Source organism: Oryzias latipes, chromosome 2 (assembly GCF_053564925.1).
Source record: "Oryzias latipes strain Hd-rR chromosome 2, Olatipes_Hd-rR_3.1".
Lineage (NCBI taxonomy): Eukaryota > Metazoa > Chordata > Actinopteri > Beloniformes > Adrianichthyidae > Oryzias > Oryzias latipes.
Window position 1 is genome coordinate 36,717,904 of NC_136238.1, and position 25,350 is coordinate 36,743,253.

Here is a 25,350-nt window from a genome sequence, read left to right on the forward strand (position 1 = left end):
TAATTTTGCTTCCATGTGATCACATGAAAACAGTCCAATGTTTTGGATTCTTCTTCTTCTATATCATTGACATTAAAGCTGCAGCTCTGTCACCAGGAAACAACATGTGACAGGTCCCAGTTTTTGGTGGAACACCGTCTCTGTGATGCTACAGACGCTGCTAAAACACTGTGGATTTCATTCTGTTCTATGTAGAAAAGACTGTTTGATTCATGTCTGATGAATTCATCTTGGAGTATTTATCCTCCACGTCTAGAAGTACGCTCCGTGAAAATCCTGTTTCCATGGTGACAGAGGGAACAGCTGGTTAGCATCTTTCTAACTTGACTGAACTGAGGGTTGGGGCTTCCAGCACAGAACCAACCTGAGAGCAAATGAACATTCAAATCCTCCACAAGCTAAACCCCATCAGCGTTGGATTGCTGCTGACAGACTTCATTGATGGCATCTTCCGTTCTGGACCTGACGTTTAGCACACCATAGCTGGATTCCAGAGCGCTTTATCAAAGCGCCTTAAGCCCGTTTGGACTCTGGCGCTCCACGCGCTGGATAAATAGTGGCGTTTGGAGGAAGTGCGGCTGCGCAGTCCGTCACTGAACACCGTCACTGCCTGGACCTCTTTCTGGGTCCTAGTGCCCTAAAGGTTACAGCTCCTGGTTACACAAGAAAAAAGTCCATTCTAGAGGCCACTCTGACGTCATCATTATCAAAGACAGCGTTACCTAGCAACCATACCAAGACCATAGCAGCTATAGAGGGAAACACAACAAACCATCAACGGCGGTTAAAGCAGTCAGACGTTTGTTCTGCAGCTCAGCAAAAATCTCTGCTTTAGGTTTTGGGGAGAAAAACAAAGGAAAACACACGGAGAAGGATTCTGCAAAGGAAATCCCAAGTTCTATTGGTAAGTCAGCGTCCTGGAAACATGCTTTGTTGGTTCTGAAGTGGCATGAATGCAGACTTAGATTGGTTTGTTTCCTTGGATTCTTCAGATGGATTCAAGCTGTAAATGTTGTCAGCATAAAGCAAGTTTGGACTAAACTAAAGCAGAAAGTGGCTTTGAAGATGGTCAGGAGAAATGAGGGCTTTTTTCAGGAATTCTTGGAAGAGGAGGACTTCTCCAAACAACCAGAATCTAGGAGGAGGTTTTTTCAGCATTGAGATCAGGATTTAGCATGAGCTTCAATCCCATTTTTGTTCAATCCAAATGTTTACCGTCATATTCAGGAGTTCAACTCTGAAAGCCACCATGACATCATAGACATTAAAGACCCTGTTACCTAGCAACCAAACACAACAAACTGTAGACTATTCAAACTGGACATTTTGGGGCAACAATTCTTTTCTAACTCAAGTTTTTATGAAAAATCCAAATGATGGAAACAGATTGTGTAAAGGAAATGAGGATCTATTGGTGAGTCACAGTCCTGGAAACATGAGTTGTGCTTTGATGAAGACGCCTGATCCAAATGTGGATTTTTGAAATGTTCTTCATGAGATTCAAACTGATTGAAGCTTTGAATTAAAGGTGTCAACACATTTCTTCATTGGATTCATTCTGTTTCAGTGTCTAAGGTTGGTTTTGTGGCAGAAACCAAGTTTTTGTTGAACAGTAGCGTTTGAAAAAGCAGAAAGTGGCTTTGAAGATGGTCAGGAGAACTTCTTTGAAGAGGAGGACTTCTCCAAACAACCACAACCTTAGAGGAAGTTTTCTGAGCATTCATAGAATGCTTTTACAATGACTCATCATTTTCCACAAGAAGCTATGGAGTTTTTCCAAATGCATGCTGGATATTCTTAGTTCTAGCTTGGAAAGCACTTTGTGGGATTTCCCTGGAAAACCTGCTTTATCAATCATTTTGGTCTCTTTTTCTTCTATCTTCTTCTATCCTTCAATCCATTTTCGTCCCCCATAATTCTGTCACCAGAACGTTTGAAGGGACGACGTAAAACCCCACCCTCTCCTGTGCAACATCATATCCTGTCCCTGCAGTCAGATGTTTGATGTGTTGAGGGTCCAGGCTGTGAAAATACCAACAGTCATGATGCTCGCCAGAAAAACCTGGGACCCTGTTCTCTAGAAACACACACCATTTCTGTAATTGTCACTAACAGGAGGAATGTAATCTGGCCAAAACGCAAACGAAGGACTTTAAAAGAGATAAACATCTCCTCTGCACTTTTCCAGAAACAGAAGGTAAATGAAAATATTATTGCTCCTAGACCTCTTAAGTTAGCACTTTTAAATGTCAGGTCTTCAGCAGGAAAAACATTCTTAATTAATGATTTTATCACTGAGAACAAAGTTGATTTTATGTTCTTAGTTGAAACCTGGTTAGATGAGAACAGCAGTGGAGCCGTTCTCACAGAGTCAGCACCTCCCAACTATGGTGTTATTAGTAAAGAAAGAACAAGCAGAAAGGGAGGGGGGTTGCAGTTTTGTTTAATGAAATGTTTCAGTGTAAAAAGTTATCTTTTGGAAGCTTTCCATGTTTTGAATATGTAGCCAAACAGCTGAAGGCCTCACTCAAAACCATATTTATAAATATCTACCGCCCCCCTACATACTGTGCAGAATTTAACAGAGTTTAGTGAACTGCTGTCCATAGTTTGTCTTGATTTTGACTGTATAATCATGGCTGGAGATTTTAACATCCATTATGGAAATCTTGAGAACAAAGGGACTAAGGACTTGATAAACACTCTGGACAATTTCGGATTGACTCAACATGTAACAGAGCCCACACACAACAGGGGGAATATTCTTGATTTATTGATCTCCAAAGGTCTGAACATCACTAAGGTTACTGTATATGACTTAGGTCTGTCTGATCACAGCTGTGTTTCCTGTGAGAGCATTATTCCAGTATACACAAATGTTTTAAGGGAGGAGATCACAAAACGGTATATAACGGAAAATACTAGTGAGATGTTCAATCAGATGTTCTCCCTGACTCCTCCCCTCTCAGGGAATTCAGTCAACGAACTTGTTAACAGCTTTAATTCCAACATGTCAAATATCATGGATAATATTGCTCCTAGTAAGGTGAAGGTGATCTCTGGTAGGAAAAAATCTCCATGGAGAAATTCCATTATTGTAAACAATGGAAAAAGAGAATGTCGGAAATTTGAACGCAAATGGAGAAAATTTAAACTACAGGTAGATTATGAAATTTATAAAGAGAAACTTCACTTATATAATTTACAACTGTGCAATGCAAGAAAGTCCTATTTTTCGGAAATTATTAACAAAAACTCTCATAATGCTCGGGTCCTATTTAATATAGTCGACAGGTTGACAAAACCCCCTGTGTCCGTGGCACCAGAATTTTACTCCATCAAAGGCTGTAATGACTTTGCCAAATTCTTCAGGGACAAAATCAAAAACATTAGACAAACAATAGTTTCATCAACTACAAGTTCAAGATATGAACCCTATCCACTAGAAACCAGTATTAATCCAATGGCTCAGTTTCAACCCATAAACAGTAAAAAACTGCTGGACATTCTATCGCAACAAAACTCCTCCTCTTGCTGTCTGGATATTCTACCCACAAGCTTTTTCAAAAAAGTCTCAAAGACATTGGAACCAGACCTGCTCCAGACTGTCAACTTGTCGTTAACATCTGGCGTTTTCCCAGATCCACTGAAAACAGCTGTAATTAAACCTCTTCTAAAAATGGACAGTCTAGACAAAACTCAAATGAACAACTATAGACCGATATCAAACCTGCCATTTTTAAGCAAGATCATTGAAAAAGCTGTTTTCTATCAGCTAAATGAATTTCTAATAAAAAACAACTGCTATGATGTCTTCCAGTCCGGCTTCAGACAGAATCACAGCACTGAAACTGCCCTGATCAAAGTGATTAATGACATACGTTTGAATACAGACAGTGGGAATATGTCAGTGCTAGTTCTACTGGACCTCAGTGCTGCGTTTGATACAGTCGACCATGCAATACTACTCAGACGACTGGAAAGCTGGTTGGGTCTCACTGGGCCAGTATTAAACTGGTTCAAAACGTACTTAGAAAACAGGAAATATTTTGTGTCCATTGGTAACTTCACTTCTGAGCCAATAGAAATTACATGTGGAGTACCCCAAGGCTCCATCCTGGGACCACTTTTATTTAACATCTACATGCTCCCACTGGCCCAAGTGATAAAGAACAACAACATTAGCTACCATAGTTATGCAGATGATACACAGATATACATATTAAACTGACACCAGGCGACCGAGAACCTGTACAGGCTCTTGGTAAATGCATTGAGGACATTAATGACTGGATGTGCCATTATTTACTTCAGCTAAACAAAAACAAAACCGAGGTTATTGTCTTTGGGGCTAAAGAAAAAAGGTTGGACGTCATTATAGAGCTTCAATCTATTCAACTAAAAACTACCAACCAGGCCAAAAACTTGGGTGTATTGATAGACACAGACCTAAATTTTGATAAACACATTAAGGCAGTCACAAAATCAGCCTATTATCATCTCAAAAATATCTCAAGGATTAAAGATCTGATGTCTAAGCAGGACCTGGAGAAACTAGTGCATGCTTTCGTCTTCAGTCGACTTGATTACTGTAACAGTGTGTTTACAGGACTACCAAAAAAAATCCATCAGGAAACTACAGCTCATTCAGAACTCTGCCGCTCGGGTTCTCACAAGGACCAAGAAAGTGGACCACATTAGTCCAGTTCTGAGGTCTTTACACTGGCTACCTGTCTGTCAGAGGATAGACTTTAAAGTCCTGTTACTAGTTTATAAAGCTTTGAATGGTTTAGCACCAAAATACATGGCTGACCTCCTGACCCAGTATGTACCAACCAGACCTCTCCGCTCTTCTGGATCTGGTCTTTTATCAGTCCCTAGAGCCAGAACTAAACATGGGGAAGCTGCATTCACTTTCTATGCTTCACAGATCTGGAATAGACTTCCAGAAAACATTAGATCTGCTGAAACACTCAGTGTCTTTAAATCTAGGTTAAAAACTCACCTGTTCACAGCAGCATTTAATTAATATGTATTCAAAAGTTTATGTCCGTACTATTTATTTATGCTTGTTTTAAATTCAAATCTTGTTTACTATCTTTTAATTTTATTTTAATGATCACATTTTTACTATTTGTTTTTAATTGTTTCTTTTAATTTTTATATAAAGCACTTTGAATTGTCTCTTTACATGAATTGTGCTATATAAATAAATTTGCCTTGCCTTGCCTTGCCTTCTAAGTTCCAGCTTGGTGAGTGTGCAGGTAGCCATGGCAACCACTTTCCAGGTCAAAGGGAGGACCACGGCCATCCAGTCTCCAGGCTTTTGGATTGATTTGTATTTGATAAACATTTGTTTCCCACATTTTAATAGTAGAATTCAACACGGGACATAAAGTGGATTGTAAGAATAGGAACAAAAATAGGAACAACAAAATAATACTCCTCTTGTTGTTACAGTGAACCCAACGGAGGACACTTTGGACCGCTGTCCATTCACCTGTTCTGCATAAGCGGACTGCCGGACTCATGAGAACCGTGTCTCTTGGGAGATTCGTATCTCAAAGCCGGAGAGGCATTGGGACGGGTGGAGTCACATGCAATGAACAAGCACAATTCATCAATCTGTGGACCGTTTATCATCATTTTTTCTTTTTAAACACTGACCCCCAGAGGTCTCCATAGATTTATGTTCAAAAGTGTCTCACATTCTAGAGATTTTTCATTTCTCTCTATTTCTGACACAGAATCTGAACAGTTCAAACGTTTAGTTCAAAATTATCCAAAGCAGAGAAATCCCTGAAAACAAACATTTCTCTTCTTTCAGGAACTCTTTTGACTTTCCAGAACTCTGCTGTGTCTCCAACATCACCCCCCCCCCCCCGGTCCAGCATGGAGCGTCTCTGGACTCTGTGGAGGAGAGTCCTGCTTTCAGAGATGCTGTAGAAGGACAGAACACCTGCTCTGTGATCCAGGTCCACTCCTCCTCTGGAGGAACCAGGAGCTGAGATGGAGGTGAACATGCTGTTGTGGAGAAATGAGAAACTGTCTGGAAAACAATGGAATGACCAAGATTTAGCATTCAAACCAAATCTACTGGCATTTCCAGATCTGCTGGTGTTCTTGAATGCCACTGCTCCAAAAACATCAAATTTTCCCCCAGAACAGGCCTCGGTGTGAAGGTCTTCCTGCACTGAGGACAGCTGTGGACGTTCTCCTCTGCATCCCACAGTCCTTGAAGACACTTCCTGCAGTAGCTGTGTCCACAGGGAATAGTCAGCGGATACCTCTTTGCCAATTTTGCAATATGCTTATAGCTGGTCTCATCAAGAGGGATGCATCCTGTTGCTCTGTATTTGGTAACCTTTACCTTTATCTCCTCCAAAATAGCAGACTTATTTTCCACAGACAATCCGGTGATGCTGTTTTAAGTGCGTTAGCAGATTAGATGTTTTACAGCGCCATACGCTGTGTTTGACTTATCCAACTGTCTTTTCCCTTCATGGATGCTCACAACAAGTCAAGTGTTCCCACACAGGAGAGTGTAAGGAGATGGGTGGGTCCTCAGGTTCTGGTCTCACGTCTGCATTACCCATAGTGCTATAGTTGACATGCTAACTGTTCATTCATTCATTTTCTGTTCCGTTTTTGTCCCTTTCGGGGTCACGGGGCTGCTGGAGCCTATCCCGGCCACTTATGGGCGAAGGCAGGGGACACACTGGACAGGTCGCCAGTCTGTCGCAGGGTAGAATGTCCACAATCACACACCCATTCACTCTCACACTCACACGCACACTCACACCTAGGGACAATTTAGAGTTGCCAATCAACCTATGATGCATGTTTTTGGACGGTGCATACACGGGGAGAACATGCAAACTCCACACAGAAAGGTCCCCCTTTGATGTTGTTTTTCATGTCCGCCAGCCAGGACTTGAACCGGGGTCTTCTTGCTGAAAGGCAAGAGCGCTAACCACTGCACCACCGTGCAGTGCACAGACATGCTAACTGTCTGTTACCTAATGCGGCGAAAACTCGCGGTTAACATAAGTTCCGTCTCGGCGTAAAGTTAATATATTGGGAGGACAAAAACAAAAAAATAAACAACATACCGAAAACCTTGTACCGTTTTGTACCGAAAACGGTACAAAGGTGAACCGAACCGAAAGTGCCATTCCGAAATGTTTTGGTACAACTACGTGTACCGTTACACCTCTATTACTTGACCTAACAAAGTACATGCTGCAGTCACTACTTTGTGTTTATATGTATATATTTATTAAATGTTCACTGAGCACATTAAATGTTAGAATTAAAAAAGTATAACAAAAACATTTTAACCATAATGAAGACATTCAAGAATTAGCTCTAATGACTCAAAACAAACAACTCATTTCTATTTGCAGGTACATCTAAAACAATTCATTTTGTGAAAAAGTTGAACATATTTTGTCAGCAGTAAAACTCTTTGTCTAATATCATTACACAAAGATTCAAATGTATTGATCAATTACTTTTTTTGCTTTTTATGTAAAGATGAAAACCTAAAAAGAATTCCTAGAAAAGTACGAATATCATATTATAACAATAAATTAGTAGAAAATTTCCTTTCCATACATGAAATACTCACTTGTAACTCCCTCTAATGAAGTTACTTCATCAATATGGTATGGAGGCCATCAGATTTTTCCCTCCTGTAAATAAAGTCTTTGACTGTGGTGCAAAGGTTGAGAGGTCGACCTCTTATCAGAAAAGTTTATAATTTACAGTTTACAATAACTCCTTTTTTACACTGTTTGTGAAGAGAAAGTCTTGTGAGTTCTCATGTGTGTCTGAAGACTAGATCTGCAACTAAAACTTGAATCACATTCTTGACAAGAAAAAGGCTTTTCTTCTGTATGAATTCTCATGTGTTTTTTAAGACTTGCTGCATGACGAAAACTTGTATCACATTCTTTACAAGAAAAAGGCTTTTCTCCTGTGTGAGTTCTCATGTGTATTTTAAGACTTGCTGCATGACGAAAACTTGTATCACATTCTTTACAAGAAAAAGGCTTTTCTCCTGTGTGTATTCTCATGTGAGTTTTGAGAATAGACATTTGATTAAAACTCTTACTACATTCTTGACAAGAAAAAGGCATACGTCCTGTGTGAGTTATCATGTGTGTTTTAAGACTAACCGCATGACGAAAACTTGTATCACATTCATTACAAGAAAAAGGCATTTCTCCTGTGTGAATTCTCATGTGTGATTTGAGATTAGATATTTGATTAAAACTCTTACTACATTCTTTACAAGAAAAAGGCCTTTCTCCTGTGTGAGTTCTCATGTGTGTTTGGAGATTAGATAATTGACGAAAACATGCATCACATTCTTTACAAGAAAAAGGCATTTCTCCTGTATGAATTCTCATGTGTGTTTTGAGATGAGATATTTGATTAAATCTTTTCTCACATTCTTTACAAGAAAATATCTTATCTTTTGCATGGAGTCTTGCGTGAATTCTGAACAGAGATTTGTTGCAAAATCTTTTATCACATTCTTTACAGATATAACATCTTTCATCGGACCAAGTTTCCATGTAGTCAGACGGGTTAGTAATTATTCTTGAGTTTTTCCCAGACTTGATAGAGGAAAGTCTCTCTTCTTTTGGAGATTGTTTGTATTTCTTACCAAGATTTGTCTTATTGGGATTTTTTCTAACATCAGAGTCACACTGACCTGCTGACATGTGAGAGCCGTCCACACTTTGGACATGACTTCTGTCCCTCCTCTTCCTCTGATCTCTGTTCTGTGGGTCTGTCTCTTCATCTGTAGTTGATGTTGATTCTGTCTCTTCATCTGTAGTTGATGTTGATTCTGTCTCTTCATCTGTAGTTGATGTTGATTCTTCATGTTGGTTTCCTTCTTCATCCTGACCATCAGTTACATTAAAGTTCTGCTGATTGTTTAGATCTGCTTCACTGTTCTCCTCTTCCTCATAAGTAGGAATCTCCATCAAGGTATCAGTCTCCTGCTTCAGATTAAGCTGATCTTTATTCTGACTGATGTAGAACCCTTTTTGACCCTGATTTATCAATAGAGGTTCTGTTTCTTCTGTTTTTTCTTCTTTAATCATTTTGGGTTCTTGTTTCTCTTGCTCCTCTTTAATCTGTGGAAGCTCTGATTCCTCCTGTTCCTCTTTAAACTGTGGAGGTTCTGGTTCTTCATGTTCCTCTTTAAACTGTGGAGGTTCTGGTTCTCCATGTTCCTCTTTAAACTGTGGAGGTTCTGGTTCTCCATGTTCCTCTTGAATATGCAGAGGCTCTGATTCCTCCTGTTCCATTCTTAGATTCCTCTGTTGGTTGCACAGATCCTCTTCACTCGCATAACGCTTAAGGAGGACTGCAGGGACAAAAAGACAAAAAAGGAGACCTTTTATACCTTGTAAATTGGCAAGAAAGATCTAAATCCTTTTTTTTTGGAAGTAAAATAATTGAAATGAACAATGTCGTAGTTCTCTTTCACAGTTAGGACAGTTAGAGGTGATGTGAGTCCTTCAGTCTTCAGTAGGTCAAACACATACCGTATTTTTATGACCATAGGACGCACTGCATTATAGGGCGCAGTTTAAGTTATGAGTGAATTTTCTGTATTTAACACATACAAAAGGCGCACCAGGTTTTAAGGCGCGGGTAAATTAAAACATATCGGTAAAACATGCATGCTAATGTATTTCAAAAAAGGACAGCGGGAGAAACTGAGTTGGCTGTGATTTATTGTTTATTTTTTCAGTCATCAATCAGCATCCAAGAATCCATCAAAGTCCTCATCTTCTGTATCTGAAATCAACAGCCTGGCTAAATTTCTATCAAACACGCCAGGTTCCCTTTCGTTATTGTCAGAGTCCGGCTCGTTGCCGGCTGTTGTGAAAGCTCGAAGAACTGTGCAAGCAGACACTTAGCCCAAGGCATCACTCACCGGACGCTGCCTCCCACAACAATAAAAGCTGCCTTTTTGTGCCCTGTTCTGCATAACGCTACTGTGCTGTTCCCCTTCTTCTTGACATTGTGACTCACTGTGATGTCAAAAGTAAGCGGCATTTCATCCATGTTGGTGATGTGGCTTGGCTGGATGTGTTTGTCTGCAATCTTTTTACTAAAGTATGAGCGGAATATGGACAGCTTTTCATTAGAATCCACTGGAAGTTGCTGTGCCACCATAGTCCTTGCCCGGATTGACAGATAGCACTGTTTCATAAAACAAAGCACCAAGACGGCCCTCTTTGAAAATGCAAGCGTTTCTGCCTTTAGTGGAATGATGACTGTAGAGACGCTTCTACCAGCTGTTCTTTTGTCATTAATCTATTGTTTCAGTTGGTCTTCAACCTCTGGCCACCTCGCCTTGTTTCCGTGGAAACTCAGCTCCATCTTCATGACTTTTCGGAGTTCGTTTTCAAACTTCCTCTACTTGCGTACCATGGATTCATTGATGTTGAATTCTCTGGCAGCTGTTTGATTCCCATGTTCCTCCACGTAGCTGATAACTGGTGGCTTTTTTGGGGTTTCCAGAATGATGTTGTTCTGCATAATTCACACACCTGCACTTTGTACTAATTGGGGTACGTCTTCTTTCACGACCACACTTGCCATTCTCATGCTGTCCTCTCCTACGTCCTCTTTACCGAAGTCACACAACAACACAAAAGGCCCACTGCACCATAGGACACGTCATATATTTTGGAGAAAATACAGTTGTGAAAATATGGTAATCAAAGAAACTCAATACATTTTCACAAAAAGTAACCCACTTATTTTAAACTATGCATTTTAGTAAACACACACCCGACACACTACATACACTCGTCTTTTATAATAATAAGGTGGTGACCATTGATCTTCTGTTCCCTACCCCATCTCCTCTGGGGGGGGAGTAAGACCCTCAGTAGTGGTGATAGTTGTGTCTCTTAGGCCAGGATTCTAGACTCAATCTTTGCACCGTGTTAAACTGTTGAGTTCAATGTAATGTGGTTGAGAAAGTCAGTCCATCAAACTTTTTTGCTGGTGCACCCGCACAAAGGTTTGGTGCACCGACTTTCTCATCTACATTACATTGAACTCAACAGGTTTACATGGTCACTTTCTTTTTTAATAGTGTAACCAGCAGCTCTGCCTTTGACAGGTGCATGCCTGTTTGATTGGGGATTTGGTCCAGCTGTGTCTGTCCTTATATAAGGAACAGGGAGTGAGTGGATAGACAGTGGCTGCCTGCCTGCATGGTGGCATGTATGGCTGAAGCTCCTCTTGTTGGGAGGATGTAGATCACCTTTTACTCATATTCTGCTCTTTTAACTAGATGCTGTAAGTGGCTGGAGGTGTTGCAGATGTCATGAGCCACTGCATTTTCTGTACCCACCCTCTTAATACATTTTAATGTGTTTTTAGAGCGACGTATTTATTGTAGGGATGGGAATAGAAGCCCCATGAAGCTTCCCTTGGGGTTCATGTAATTGTACCGGAAAAATGAACCACCCATTCAGGGCTTTGAAACCACACAGAACAGCGGCATCTGGTGGTGGTCTGGATACATATCATATGCTTCATTTAAGCTCCTTGTAACACTTCAATGTGGAAATGATGATGAAAAAACGTAAAACAAAACAATGTTGTTAATGATTATTAAAAAGAACAATGTGAAACAACACAACATGTGACGTTTTCTGTGAGAAGTGCTTGACAGCAAAACACACATCACACACAAAGCAAAAAATAAATAAAACAAAATTGTAAGATGCTGGCCTTGAACCCAAGACCTCTGGATGTGACTCCCAGCAACCATTTCACTGAGCTATCTCTACTGATGTTATATTTGTCTTGACATTATAAATATATCTAAGTATTTTTTTATACACGACGTTCATAGTGCATTGTTTTATTAGGAGAAATCGAGTAGAAACGATCTTGAGCCACAGTACGTTTTTTTACCAGGAGTCATGGTAAGGTGCAATGAACTGACGCTGATTCTGATACAGGGGAAACAATAGAACTGGTCGGGAAACGTTTGGGATTCATTTCGTGTTTCTAGAGAATAGTGCGCCCAACTGCAAGTGACATCTGAAGCGTGGTTCGACCAAATGAAGCATTTGATGCTTCATACGTCATCAACCACGTGTTGCGCTAATTGACACAAGCCTAGAAACATTGTGCTGAAACATTCTGTTTTTTACAGTGAAGTGCTCGCTGAAGCGCCGTGTCAAACAGGACATCCCTAATTTATTGTGTGGTTGACTCTGATTTATTTTATTGTTGTATAGGTCTTAGTTGGGCGTCGGTGCGTGCGATGTCAGTGAGGGGGCCCCTGGTGGCAGCGTCTTCCTCACTCCAGTTCCCTCACTGTATTTTTTTTTCCCTTTTAGTGTGTAGTGGAAGTTTTGTTGGCACGTTTTTCTTATTGTGTGTGGGTTCGTTTTATTTGGTTTCAGCACGGAGTGGAGTGAGATGCGCTGCCTCGTACTGGCTTAGTCCCTCCCTTTCCCTCCCCTCCTGCACGGGCGGTCGGCTCCGCCTTCCTGTTTTATTCCTGCATCTCCTTTTATTGTTTTATGTCCAGCTTATCAGAGTAAAGTGGAGAAAAAAAGAGAGCGCAACACTTCAGTGAGGCGGAGTCTGAGCTTTTAATGACGGCGTATGAAGATTATACGTCCATCAAAAAGTAATACGGCTGCATGATCAATAGAAAGAGTTTCTGCTTGTAGTTGAAGAACAGACAAAGTAAACGCACGAGTTTCTGATCTTATTTCCATTTTCCCTGTGACTCATATATATAACTTATCCAATTTTGCCAACTTAAACGAATTACTTCTATTGGTAACAAATAATTGAGTTAAATTTATTCAACCTCATTTCACATCTATAAAACTCAGTAATTATGGCCCGCAGCAGCAGTCACTGACTGCAAGGACCATATTGTTTTCGCAGTTGGAACGACGACTTCGCCGCCTTTCAGCGAGAATTTGACCCCCGCCGCATGCTCGAAAAGTCACCAAAACGTGCACACACCTGGGATAAATTGCAAATGAATTTTCCACAAAGTCAACGTCACCCCCCCGAAGACGATGACATCACGGCCAGCGATCCCGTCAAAAAAATGAATGGGCCGAAAATCGCGTATGGGGCCGAACAAAATGGACTTCAAAATACAGCCGCGAAACCAAGACACACGTGTCGGGGATACCCCAAAGATGTTTTGAAATCATTACGGGACGGCCACACGACCTACGGCTTGGCGGCCATTTTGTGGCGAACTCTGAGAATTGGCGATTTTCGTGTTTTCCCACAATATGGGGAAAAGACACTTTTGTTTGAACGATTTTCACGCAATTGCACACACTTGCTGCCAGCTCAAGTCTAAAAAAACCCCAGAAGTGTCGTTGACCTTTGACCTTGGGAAAAGGCCGGCATCGGGAATTTTCTCAAAAAAGCACCTTTAGCACCAGATACAAACGAAAACTCGTCGTTGGAATTCTCGTAACTTTTCGGGCACCAACGGCCAGCTACTCTGGACAAAATGTTGGAATTAGAAGTTGTAGATTTTGAACGGCGTGCGCGTGGCGAGCTAGCAACCGTTGCCATCTTGGCTAGCTCGCACATTTTTCATCGGAATGTCGTGAAGAGGTAATATGCGATTCCTTGGCCCGCGCTGAACAAAACGATGCTACGCACGACAAGATCGATAAAGGAATGTGGGCGTGGTAAGCAAAAAACCGTCGCAGAAAAATGTGCCGACTCGGCAAAAACGAAAAAATTCGGAACTTTTTTTTTGAGAATCGACTAACGAAACCAATATACCCTTGTCCGCGATATCCAAAGGACGTTTTGAAATCATTACGGGATGGTGACACGACCTACGGTTTGGCGGCCATTTTGTGCCAAAATCTGCCATTTTGCGTTTTTCACGTTTTTACACAATATGGAAAAATGAACTTTTTTTTCGAGCGATTTTCACGAAATTTGACTCACATGTTGCTAGAGCAAGTCCACAACTACCTCTGGAGTTTCGTCCACATTTGACCTCGGGAAAGGGCCGCCATCTTGAATTTTCTATAAAAAAACGCCTTTACCCCTGGATTCAATCGTAAACTTGTCGTTGGAATTTTCCGTGATCGTCTCGAAACTTTTTGGGCATCAACGGCAAGCTACTGTGAAAAAAATGTTGCAATTAGAAGTTGTAGATTTTGAACGGCGTCCGCGTGGCGAGCTAGCAAAGTGGCGCACTGTTATAACTCCTATGTTTTTCAAAGGACTACTGTGAATTTTGAATGCATGCAATAATGCCTGAAACTGCATACATTGAAAAACACTGGATATAGACATATAAGGAATGTGGGCGTGGTTAGCATAAAACCACTGTTGCTAAGGACAACAAAAAGTTTACTTTTACCGATTTGTCCGAAACTGACGTCAATCTGTTCGTCCTCCCGAGGGGACCAAAACATAAAATGGTTGCTATGGAGATAAAAATCAACAGAAAATCCGCCATTTTGAAAAAAGTGTTTTTTTTAACTAACTTATGACGTATAGCTCTCACCAATGGAGAAATGTGTTAATTAATTAATATAGCTAGCATTGTTAGCATAATTAGCATTTTAGGTAATGTGTTTTTCTGAATCAGTTGATGATGCTGATCGCTATGCTAGCACTTTTAGCCAAATTAGCATAGCTAGCATATTAAGCGAAATCAGCCTTTACTAGCTTTTAATTTGTGGGCGGTGAGGGCGCCGGTGGTGCGTAGAGTTGGGCGTAGAAGGCGGGTTGCGTCTGCGGGCCATACAACGCCGCTTGCGGCTTTAATTTTTTTGTACAACTCATATTTACATATTTATCTAACTAAATGTCATATTACTCCAATTCAATTAATCTTTTTCCATCTTAATTAATTATGATTCTTGAACTCTCATATGTCTACGTTTGAGCCGGCAGATATGCTCATTTTTATAACAATTAAAAGGACGGAAAAAAATTACACGGAGTCACAATTTCAATAAAGAATTCTCTGTCATTACAATTATAGGGTTGAATGGTAGGGGTGCTATATAAACTCATCATCCCCTCCTTTACTCTCACTTATGGTGCAGAGACATAAGCAAAGTAGGACAAAATAACTCGCCAAAACACGGTAAAACAGCTCAAACAGTTAAACAACTAAACACATTTTGTCAAAAACCCACACTTAAACCCAAATCCGTCCAGACAGGCAAAGGGAATGGTATCCCAGAATCCCTTGCGGTGCCGCTCTAACAGCAGCACCAAAGTTACACCTACTTAATTGAATTAATTTGAATGAAAGGAAAATAATTGTATGAAACTTACATATTATTTTTAAGGTGACCTAAAAAAATGATTTATCTTAACTGAAGCAAATAGTTAAGTTAGATCAAAGTAAAAAAAAAAAAATGTTTCCAACATCCATATGTGGTATTATCACCCTCTCACGGTGGAAAAAGTATTATCTGAGCTTCTTCATCCACTAAATCATCTTCAAATGGACATGCCATGCTGCTTCACATCTCTGAAAACAAACTAAGCTTCAACTAAACCTGCTCCAGACCAGGTTATGTTCAGAGCATGAGTTGCCATGGCAACTTGACCTACCCTGAAACATACCTCCATTTCTGAAACCGAAAGCTGAGGTTATCAACTTCCTTAGCCTCAAACTTACCGCGGGAGCTAGCATAACCTGCTTTCTGGAATACCCCCCTGATGTTCACACATGCATACTTATGCATTCAGACCAACACATGTGAAATACTTCATTCAGGTGAGATCCGCCACCCAGGCCAGGTTCGGCAGGACCGCCACAGGGGCCCCCAAGGCCAGAGAGCCGGGAGGCACCTGGGGACTGAAGGCCTGTTCACACCGGGGCGAATTTCGCCGGCGATTTTCGCCGACGTTTAACGCCTCGTGACTAAACAAAGGGCACCAATGAGAGTGTGCACACCGACGCGAAAAAACGCCACGCGCTAAAGCGTCAAAAAAAAAAACGCCTCGGGTTCGTTTTTTTTTTTCGACGCGTCGCGTCGAAATCTATTCGACCAATGAGAATGGCGCTTTTGCACACGTTTCTGGAGCTTCTGAAGTTACAGTAAAACACAACTTGGGGCGCTCAAACACAAAACTGCCTTGCTGAGCACACATACCAGCGAAGAAGATAGACGCCAAGTAGCGTCTACGCTGCCGCAAAGAAATAATGACGGACATTCTAAAATATCCCCTTACCAAGTACCAGTTGGAGCTACTGATGCTTGAAATATTCATGTTTTCTTTGTATTATTCTGACAAGCGCGTAAATACTTGCTCTCTTCTTCTGAGTGAAAAACGACTTTAAGAATCGTAAAGTTGCGCAGCGCCACCTTGTGTACAGGAGTATTTCTGTTTACATTAAGCGCCATCTAATGTCAGGGAATGAAATTGCATGTTCGCTCGGCTCATCGTCAGCGAAAATCGCCTGGATGTGAACACAAAAAACGTGGCGAAAAACGCTGGCGAATATTCGTCCCGGTGTGTACGGGCCTTGAGAGTGCCAGACCCAACCCGACAAAGAGAGCGCCCCCCCCCCCCCCCCCCCACGCTGCCCCTTGAATGTTTTCACTCAGTACAAGTTAGTAAATGCTCCTGATGAAATTTGCAGTTCACAAAAAGAGAAAAAGTTAGCGGGAAATGTTTTTCTCATTCACATGCCTCTGTGACAATGCATCTAATGCTGGAATAATGAGGTCATGTGACCGGTTGTGAGTAAGTTGATGGGCTACAACCAATGTCCACAAACATACAGGAGCATATGTAACGTCATTTAATAATATCAGAATGTGGTATTTTTAATAAAATAACTGCTTTCTTATTGTTTTGTTAATTTCAAGAAACGTTATCATGATTTTCATTTTACCCGTTAGTTTCTTATTTTGCAGACTTTCTAGACATTATTTTCATTTTCTTCGGACTTTCGTCATGCGTTTTAGCTTTTTTTAAATTAAAATGTGGTCTGTCACCTTATATGTTCTCTGCTTTCAGTTTTTGGCTCCATGGCTCCAAACAAAGAAGAAGAATGTTTTGCTGATGCCTGGAAATAAAAGGAAATAAAAGTCTGGAATCTCTCTATATTAATAACTTAAAATATCTTTAATGTAAATACGATGTTTGCTTTAAAATGTGTGTTTTTTAAGCTAAATTATCTTTTGTGAAGCTTCGAATTGAATTGGACAATTTTCTTGATTATATTCCTAATTAATTTATATTTGCTAGTAAGGAAATAAAACAGGATTTGATATCAACTTTAGTTCTTGTGGTTATTTTGACTAAATGGTAAATGGTGTATACTCATATAGCGCTTTTCTACCTAGAAGGTAGGTACAAGGATCACCCGGTCACACACTGGTGGCGGCTCTGCTGCCAAACACAGGCGCCTGCCTACCACCAGAGGCAAGGTGGGGTTCAGTGTCTTGCCCAAGGACACTTCGACTCATGGGCGTGCAAGGTGGGAATTGAACCTGCAATCTTAGGATCATGGGTCGACTGCCCTACTGCTGCACCATGGAGAACCAAATGTATGTAACTAGCTTTACATTGACACCTCCCTTTCTTGGATTGGATAGTAATGAGAAAGTTCTGACACTAAGGAGTCTCACCTGATTCTGGTCAAAGATTTTATTGATTTGCTCCTTATTTAGGAAAAAAATTGGTGATCACGTAAAATGACATTACTTTATCTGAAAGGTCGTTATACCATTGGAAATATTTCTTTAACACCTAACCAGTGACATAAAGATCAGGACAATCCAAAGAATTCAAATGTTTAGTCACGTACCAACTATGTGTAGCTGAAGCTGCGGGTTCCAGCTGCTATCCAGCAGTCTGCGCTGACGACAGAGCTCCTCCTCGTTCTGGACGATGGTTCCTTCAGCAGCAGAAAGTTGTTCTCTGACAGACACTTCCTGAGGTTCTGAAGACATGGTTCCTGCTCCGATCTTCAGCTCCAACTCCCACAAACACCACCGTCCTCTTCACTGCAGCTCCGATCGATCATCTGCTAGTCTCACAATCACAGAAAAAAGGTCCAAACAGAAACTTTTCTCCTGGTTGGAGATTTTCCTGAAAGTGTCTGTGATCCTGCAGGAGTCAGTTCTGCTCAGCCTGCAGTCCAAACAGAAAAGACTCTAGAAGCTTCCACATGTGAAACTTCAAGACAAAGAATCCAAACAACAACATCTGATTGGTTGACTTTTGGAGGGAAAGCTGCAACAGTCTTCTGTGATTGGTTCAGCCGTCCCTGCCCCCACTAGTCCACTGCACAGGGGGCAACATTCCAGGGGGGGTTGGTAATCTCCTCCTTCTATTGTTTCTGCCCCACTGGCTCTTTCAAAATAAAGGCTTGTTGTAGCAGAAACCTGAATGAACATCAGAATGGACTCAAACTGCTGCTGGTTTCAAAGCCTCGTTCTCAACTTCCAGCTGAACTCTTCATGAGTTTGAGCGTCTGTGACAAACTCTACAGTTGAACAACAGCAGTGAAAATCTCCATGGATGTCAACTGGGAGAGAATCAACATGAGATTTCCAAGAGTTTCTGCAGGAACTCATCACAAAGTCAGGAGCTGCAAGGCCTGATGGGAGATCTGGGATCCTATTGTGACACGAAGGAAACTCCTTCAAACAGGAAAGATTTCATCTGACACGATCACTTTGATGTTAACATGAAGATGGATCCCAGTGATTCAGCTGAAAAACATCCCATAATAGTGTTCTAGATGGTTCTACACTGTAAACCCGAATAGTCCAATGAGCTCAAAAGTTTTATAATCACTGAACTCAAAAGTAACAAACAAGTTGAGTCAGCTTAAAACCTATAAGCCGATTCAACTTTTGCCACAGTTATATCTTTATTGGACTGAAACATTTTGAGTAAATGAAACCTTGGAGTCAAAACTTATGAGTAATGAGACGTGATGACGTCGTAACGTACGCCCATGAACGTGAACTCAGCCACAGAAGTCTTCAAGATGGCGGAGGTCTGATGCGAGTGTCAGCTGGCCCAAGTTGATAACGCACATACGTCTAGGTAAGTCGTATTATTTTATTTTTTATTATATTTTATGACTTTCGCCTCTGTATTATATATTTGTTGCTTCTTTTGATGTTCCTTCAAGTATATCCTTTGTATTCATGACGTGCTCCATGAGTTTGTATGTATTCGAATATTTGTTCTGAATTAAACAATTATGTATGTTTTGCAGTATCATGTCATCAGAGAATTATTGCTTGTGGTGAAAAGAAGTTGTTGGGGCAAAGTTTCAAGTTTTACTTTTACCGAGTTGGTTGGCGCACATTTTAAATTATCTAACCGTTACTAGCTAACCGTTACTACTAGCTAACCGCTAGCTAGCTCTGGCAGAGCGGCTGCCACAGCCACATATACGACTCGGTGGGAATTGCCTTTTTTTTCTACTACTTTTTACCATAGGCTCTGTGATTTGGTAATCGTTATTTTTTTTGTGTAACTTGTATTTCACGTAGTAACCTAATAAATGCAAATGTGGGCTAAGCTAGCTGTCTTACGCTAAACATGTTCTCGTATCTTCTTTAGTGAACCGGCGGTGCGTTTGAAAGAGCGGAGGTAAGTTTTGATTGTAATTAACATGGCTGCATTATCTAAGACACGAGCAGCTCCCAGTCCAATGAATCCTCCGGCTATGGAGAACGTTTGACCTTATTGACAAATTAAATTAATTATAAATAAGTAAAAATGTCTAAGCTACCTTAATGTTATGTAGCAGTTATAACTTTGTCCTGAATTGTGCTCGGGTAAAAATACTAAATGTATCATAAAGTTTGCTTAAGACTCAAAAACTGTATTTTGGCCACTGGTTTGGTTGTGATTTGTGTTTCACAATGTCAAATATTTTAAAATAACTTTTTTGTCTCTTCCTAAAACATCCTCTATGTCATTCTAGCTAATGCACAAGTATTTAAAAAATATTAATATGCATCCTAGATTACATATTGTGGACAGAGTATTGAGGCTATTGTGAAATGCAGCGGTTTTTCCAAGCTACCAGTAGCTTGAAAAAGCTTTAAAATGTGTTTAACATTTTAAAAAATTTTTTGTAGATGTGAGCGGAGTTTCATCGCATCACAAATGTCAAACTGTTAAAACAGTTTTATTTGGACCTGGACAGACAGTTCTTGACAGATCCTGATCTTGTTGAGACAGAAGGCAGCACGAACCGGAAGGCTCTATGCGACATTCTGCACCTCTATGATAAACAGGTGAGGTGTAACTGCATGGCATAATCAACATTATGCATTAGTATAGCTATAAGAAGGGGCTGACTTGGATTGATTCATATTAATTACTGAGTGTTTCTAATTCAGTGAATGAGTGTAAATGTTTACTTCACTGGAGAAAAAAACATCAACGTTGATCCCAATGCATTTGTAAATATGAATTTAATGTCATCTTATGTTTGGTGTAGTTTTTGAAATAACTGTACAATTTTAAGATTATTAAAAAGACTAGATGAACTGAACTGAGCCAGACCAAAGGGTGCACTCATTTGATATATGTTTGCCATATTAATTTGTACATGTCTCTGTGCAGCAAGAGCAGACTGCTGATGTCAAAGGTACTCCTGTCCTGCACTGGCTTCCCATATACAAACGTGAGGAGGACCCACAGTTCTTCAAAGTTTGGAATGTAAGTACTTTATGATGGATATGCTGGTTAATACTCCAGCTGTGTGGGTAATACAACTTAACCATAAGTCATGCCAAAGCAATATTATGTGGCAGAGCACATAGTCTCCTAAAATATTGCACTCCAGCTCATCTGTGCTCCTGTACCTGACCGTGGACCTCGCCTCTGACTCGTCTCGGGCCCACAGGCGTCCCCTATTTCATCTGGATGACGCCAATCTGCTGGACTTAAAAAATGCAGTTGTTGAGCTAGAAAATGTAATTCTTCTCAAAGAGTTGTGGTACATCGCCTGTCCGTCCTGGGGAGGAGTTTTTTTTAATTTTATTTTTATAAAGGAGTTTTTACTAACTGTGTAAAAGGGTCTAATGGCAGGGATGTGATGTGTGTAAATGTGATCCTGTTTTCAGATGTCATATTTTTTTGTGTACAGTGCCTTATGGAATCATGAGGACTCTTACAAATAGTCTTATTTTGATTCCATTTGATTTTGTATTATATAAGCTCTGTTCTTCCAGATCCTTTTCAAGCAATAAATCAAGCTCTACATGACTTTAGTTAAAGATCACTGTATTGAATTAAGCAAATGTGATTTAATTGACATTTTTGTTTTATTTTCTGTCTTTTTAATCAATGCATTTCATCATTTCTGTAATGAGTTTGATAAATATGTGTAAATTTTTTATTGCTTTGACTACAATCCTTGAAATCATTAATTTAAATCAATTTTAATAATTTTCCTGATGTGTAATTTCTGACCTTCTCTTAAAATGTCAATTTCAGGTTGTAGTTTTTGCATAAAGTTTTCTTCCCTCAAGCGATCAATTCTCTCTCTTTAATACTACACTGTATTTTTTCCTTTGCAGATTAGAGTCACCAGAGGCAGACATCAGCAGCACCTCTGTTGGCATTCTGACCGTCAGCAACAACAATACAAGTTCAGTGCATTTCTGTCCGCTCAGTACAGCAGTTGTGGTGGAAGATGAGCTTGTGGTAGGCAAATTTCCTAAATGGGTATTTTTTTGAGCGCTAATGTTTATAGGGAAATGGCAGCCTAAGAAAATACTGTTTTATGTGGGAAAAGTATTAAAAAAAAAAGGCTGATAAACAATTTTTGCTTTTCTTGAAATGTAAGAATGCTCTTTTTTTATGAAGTTGTATAAGGAAATGGTGTAAAAAAGATTAGTGCTCATTTTTTGCTTCTCTTGAAGACTGATTTATTTATTTTTTATGGCTTGTGCACTTTTTCTTAACACAAATTGTGCAGTGTTTTACCTTTTTGTAGTACCACAAGTTGTTCAAATGTACTTGTGTAAGGTGGTTTAAAAATAAACTTGCAATTACAATTCTGCCTCAGTTTTTCTTTTGTAAAAATGGCCGTGACTAAGAAGGACAAATAAGACTAGTTTAGACTTCAAATGATTAATTTTGAGTTGAGATATATTAAAGTTTTTTAGTTAATTAACTAATGTATTAAGGTTCAATACAAACAAAATATTCTAGTTCAGTAAAGTAAGAATGTTTAAGTTAGTTAAATAAAAAGTTATAGTTTAATTTTAGTTAAATTGTTTTATTTTATTCAACTCAAAGATTTTAAGTTCAAATAACTTATACTTTTTAAGTAAGTCAACTTAAAAATTATTATGTAATCTGTTTCCTCAAAAATTTTGAGTTCACTGAACTTATTCGGGTTTACAGTGTGGAGTTGCTGTGAGCGCAGCATAGTAGATATTGTGTTATTGCACAGAAGTCAAGATATTGCACACATGTGTAGTCAGAGATTTAGCATTTGTAAAAAGTCAGAGTGGGTGTAGTTGGTGGAAGTGTGTGTATTCCGTATGGTGATTTCCTGTGGAAAAAAGCTGTTCCTTAGTCTGTTTGTCCTGGTTCTGATGGACCTGTACCTCCTTCCAGAGGGCAGCAGTTCAAACACAGAGAAAGCAGGATGGGTGGAGTCAGTGATGATGTTAGTCACTCTGATGAGGCAGCATGACTGTTTGAAGCTCACTTTGAAGCTCCTTCAGTATGGAAGCGATTATACACAGCAACAATGACAAAGACTGAAGCTGCTGTGCTGCCCTCTAGTGGCAAACATGGCATCTGCAGCACACATTTCTGCATTTCTCAGCATTTTTGAAGCTCATCCAGAGAATGCCAAAAGTGTGCAAAGCAGTAATCAAAGCAAAAGGTGGCTACTATGAAGAACCTACAATATGACATATTCTCAGCTGTTTCACACTTTTTGTTATGTATAGAATTCCACATGTGTTCATTCATAGTTTTGATGCCTTCAGTGTGAATCTACAATTTTCATAGTCATGAAAATAAAGAAAACTCTTTAAATGAGAAGGTGTGTCCAAACTTTTGGTCTGTACTGTAAATAAAAATGTTAAGTGTTTTTTTTCTTAACCTGAAAAAATCTATGAATTTATTTAAATCTTTCCCAGTTTTTTATTGAAAAAATATTTGAATAAGAAACAGAAACAAGAAACAGCTTTAAAATCTTTGCAGATTGTCAGTGAAAAATGTTTGAATTCCAAAGATCTTTAATTTTATTCACTTTTCTTTTATTATGTTACATCTCTACTTCATGAATATGTTAATCTAATTTCAATTAAATTAAGTAAATTTCTCTATTGTTTTTTTTTCCACTGTAATAAGAATTTCAAAATGACGGCTTGTCTTGTCTTTGTTATTAACTATTATTGTTATTAGAACTGTTATTAACAGTTTAATGTTAATTTAAACAGGTAATTATTCTATTTAGCAACAGGTTTTATTTTATTTTTGTTTCTTTGTTAAGTTAAGAAATGTCTTTATTCATGACTGTAGTTTAGAAATACAATAAACGAAGGTGATCAGGTTTAGTTAGTCTCTGATGCGTTTTGTATGGAGTCCTATACTGTTCATAATTAAATAAATAAATATTTAATTAAATAAATAAATATGACCTCATGCAAATACACAATCAACCAATAAATCTCTTATAAATATATAAAAAGATCATGAAATTGTGAAAAACCTGCACACTGATTTTAAATTAGCCATTATATTATTCAATATATTTCATTTTGCGTGAAAAACCTGTTCATTATTTTAAAACAGCATTTTCAAATATTCATTTTATTCATGTGGAATATTATTATAAATCTACGTCTTTTTTCAGAACCTTGGATTTCAAAATCAATATTTTCCAAAGTAGCTTTGTTTTTATTTCATGTTGCTGTTTTTCACAATGGCTGATTTATTTCATGAAAAGCTTTTTCAGGAGACTGAGTTTGTCTGTCAATCAAACCAGACAAGGCGGAGACACTTTTGTGATTGGCTACTCCTTTACCCAGACATGAGCAGCAGCACCCTGACTACATCGATGGAAGATGTTTCAGCAAACGTGATGGCGCGATGCACACCCCTCAACACTAGGGGGAGTATGCACTTCAACACATCCACAGTGTCACACGAAATTGGGCAGTTTTTGTCCTAAATTTGCGGTAAAAGTGGCTTTGGGTGAGTGTGCATAATTCAGGTGATTTTGTGGTCGGTTCTGCAATTTTCATCTTCTCATTAACATCTAGTAGTGGTCTAAGTTAGGCTGGGTGGTTGTTGGAGTTCCACAAAACTTCTATGAAGTGGAGTTCCATGAACGCAACATGCCGCGTGTGGGAGGGGCTACCACCTAATGTTTTTAGCCTGATAGCCACATGGAGCGGTTGCTTGTGCTTATCTCAGTAACAATGCATGGATGCACATCGAGACTGTTAAAAGATCAGGTTTATTTATTTTGAATAGTTCCACATGATAATGTTTCCATGTTTGAGTTTATGAGATCATCCCAGAGAGTCTCTGCTTCAGCTCCTGCAGTCAAAATACGTCATAAATTACGTGTAAATCAGAGCGCCCAGGCAGCGCGAGAGTGTATGTGTGAGCGCAAGTTAAGGGTCTGTTGCCCTGTCCCCCGGAAAAGTAATAATAAAAAAATGTTTCCTCCAAAGTACAGTGCCTGATTCTTGGAGTAAACCCTGGCTGCAGAATTGTTTAATCAATCCCGGATCTCCGCTGCGTTTTCCGACCACGGTCAGAAACGTCATCGCAGGAAAGGTTCAACATATTCCCAGAGAGGGAAAAAAAAATTAGAGGACCTGATTATAATCATTGTCTCATTGAAAATAGAAAAATATAAGGTTCAAGAGGCCTCAGCAGGCTTGTTCCGCTTTCCGCAGCTGTCTGGTCTGACTGTCGGTCCGCTAGTTCGCCTCCTGCGAGCCGACATGAGACACGATGTGAGCTCTGAGTGAATGGCGTAAGAATGAGGAGTGTTTCAACCGGGGACTTCGAGACGTGGACGACCGGAGCTCCTCTGTGGTTTGGTCCACACAAACCCTCAAACTACAAAAACAGAGTCGTTCATGTTTGCATCTTCTGCAGCAGACAGATCGTTTGTCTCTATTTGATCTCTCTGCTGAAAAGGTCAGCAAAGCCGCGCAGATATTACTGAAACATGTCATCTCTCTGACTGGAACACCGCTGAGCGGGTTTCGAGGAATATGAGTGGATTTCCATGGATGAGCCAATGAGCGTTTTGATCTCGCCCACTTTCACTGATTGACAGATAGACTCATTCTCCTGAAA

General features: G+C 39.8%; 2 long non-coding RNA genes across 2 annotated transcripts; one reads left to right on the forward strand and one right to left on the reverse strand.

The window, feature by feature from the left end:
• Nucleotides 1–7,255: 7,255 nt before the first annotated feature.
• Nucleotides 7,256–18,779, reverse strand: LOC111948707 (uncharacterized). Its single transcript, XR_013652306.1, has 2 exons — nt 17,840–18,779; nt 7,256–9,385 (listed from the first exon to the last, which is right to left on the reverse strand). It is a non-coding gene; the product is annotated as an uncharacterized LOC111948707 (long non-coding RNA).
• An 8-nt stretch (nt 18,780–18,787) lies between these two features.
• Nucleotides 18,788–22,067, forward strand: LOC144988156 (uncharacterized). Its single transcript, XR_013651985.1, has 5 exons — nt 18,788–19,089; nt 19,615–19,644; nt 20,139–20,297; nt 20,629–20,724; nt 21,588–22,067. It is a non-coding gene; the product is annotated as an uncharacterized LOC144988156 (long non-coding RNA).
• The last annotated feature ends 3,283 nt before the right edge of the window (nt 22,068–25,350 follow it).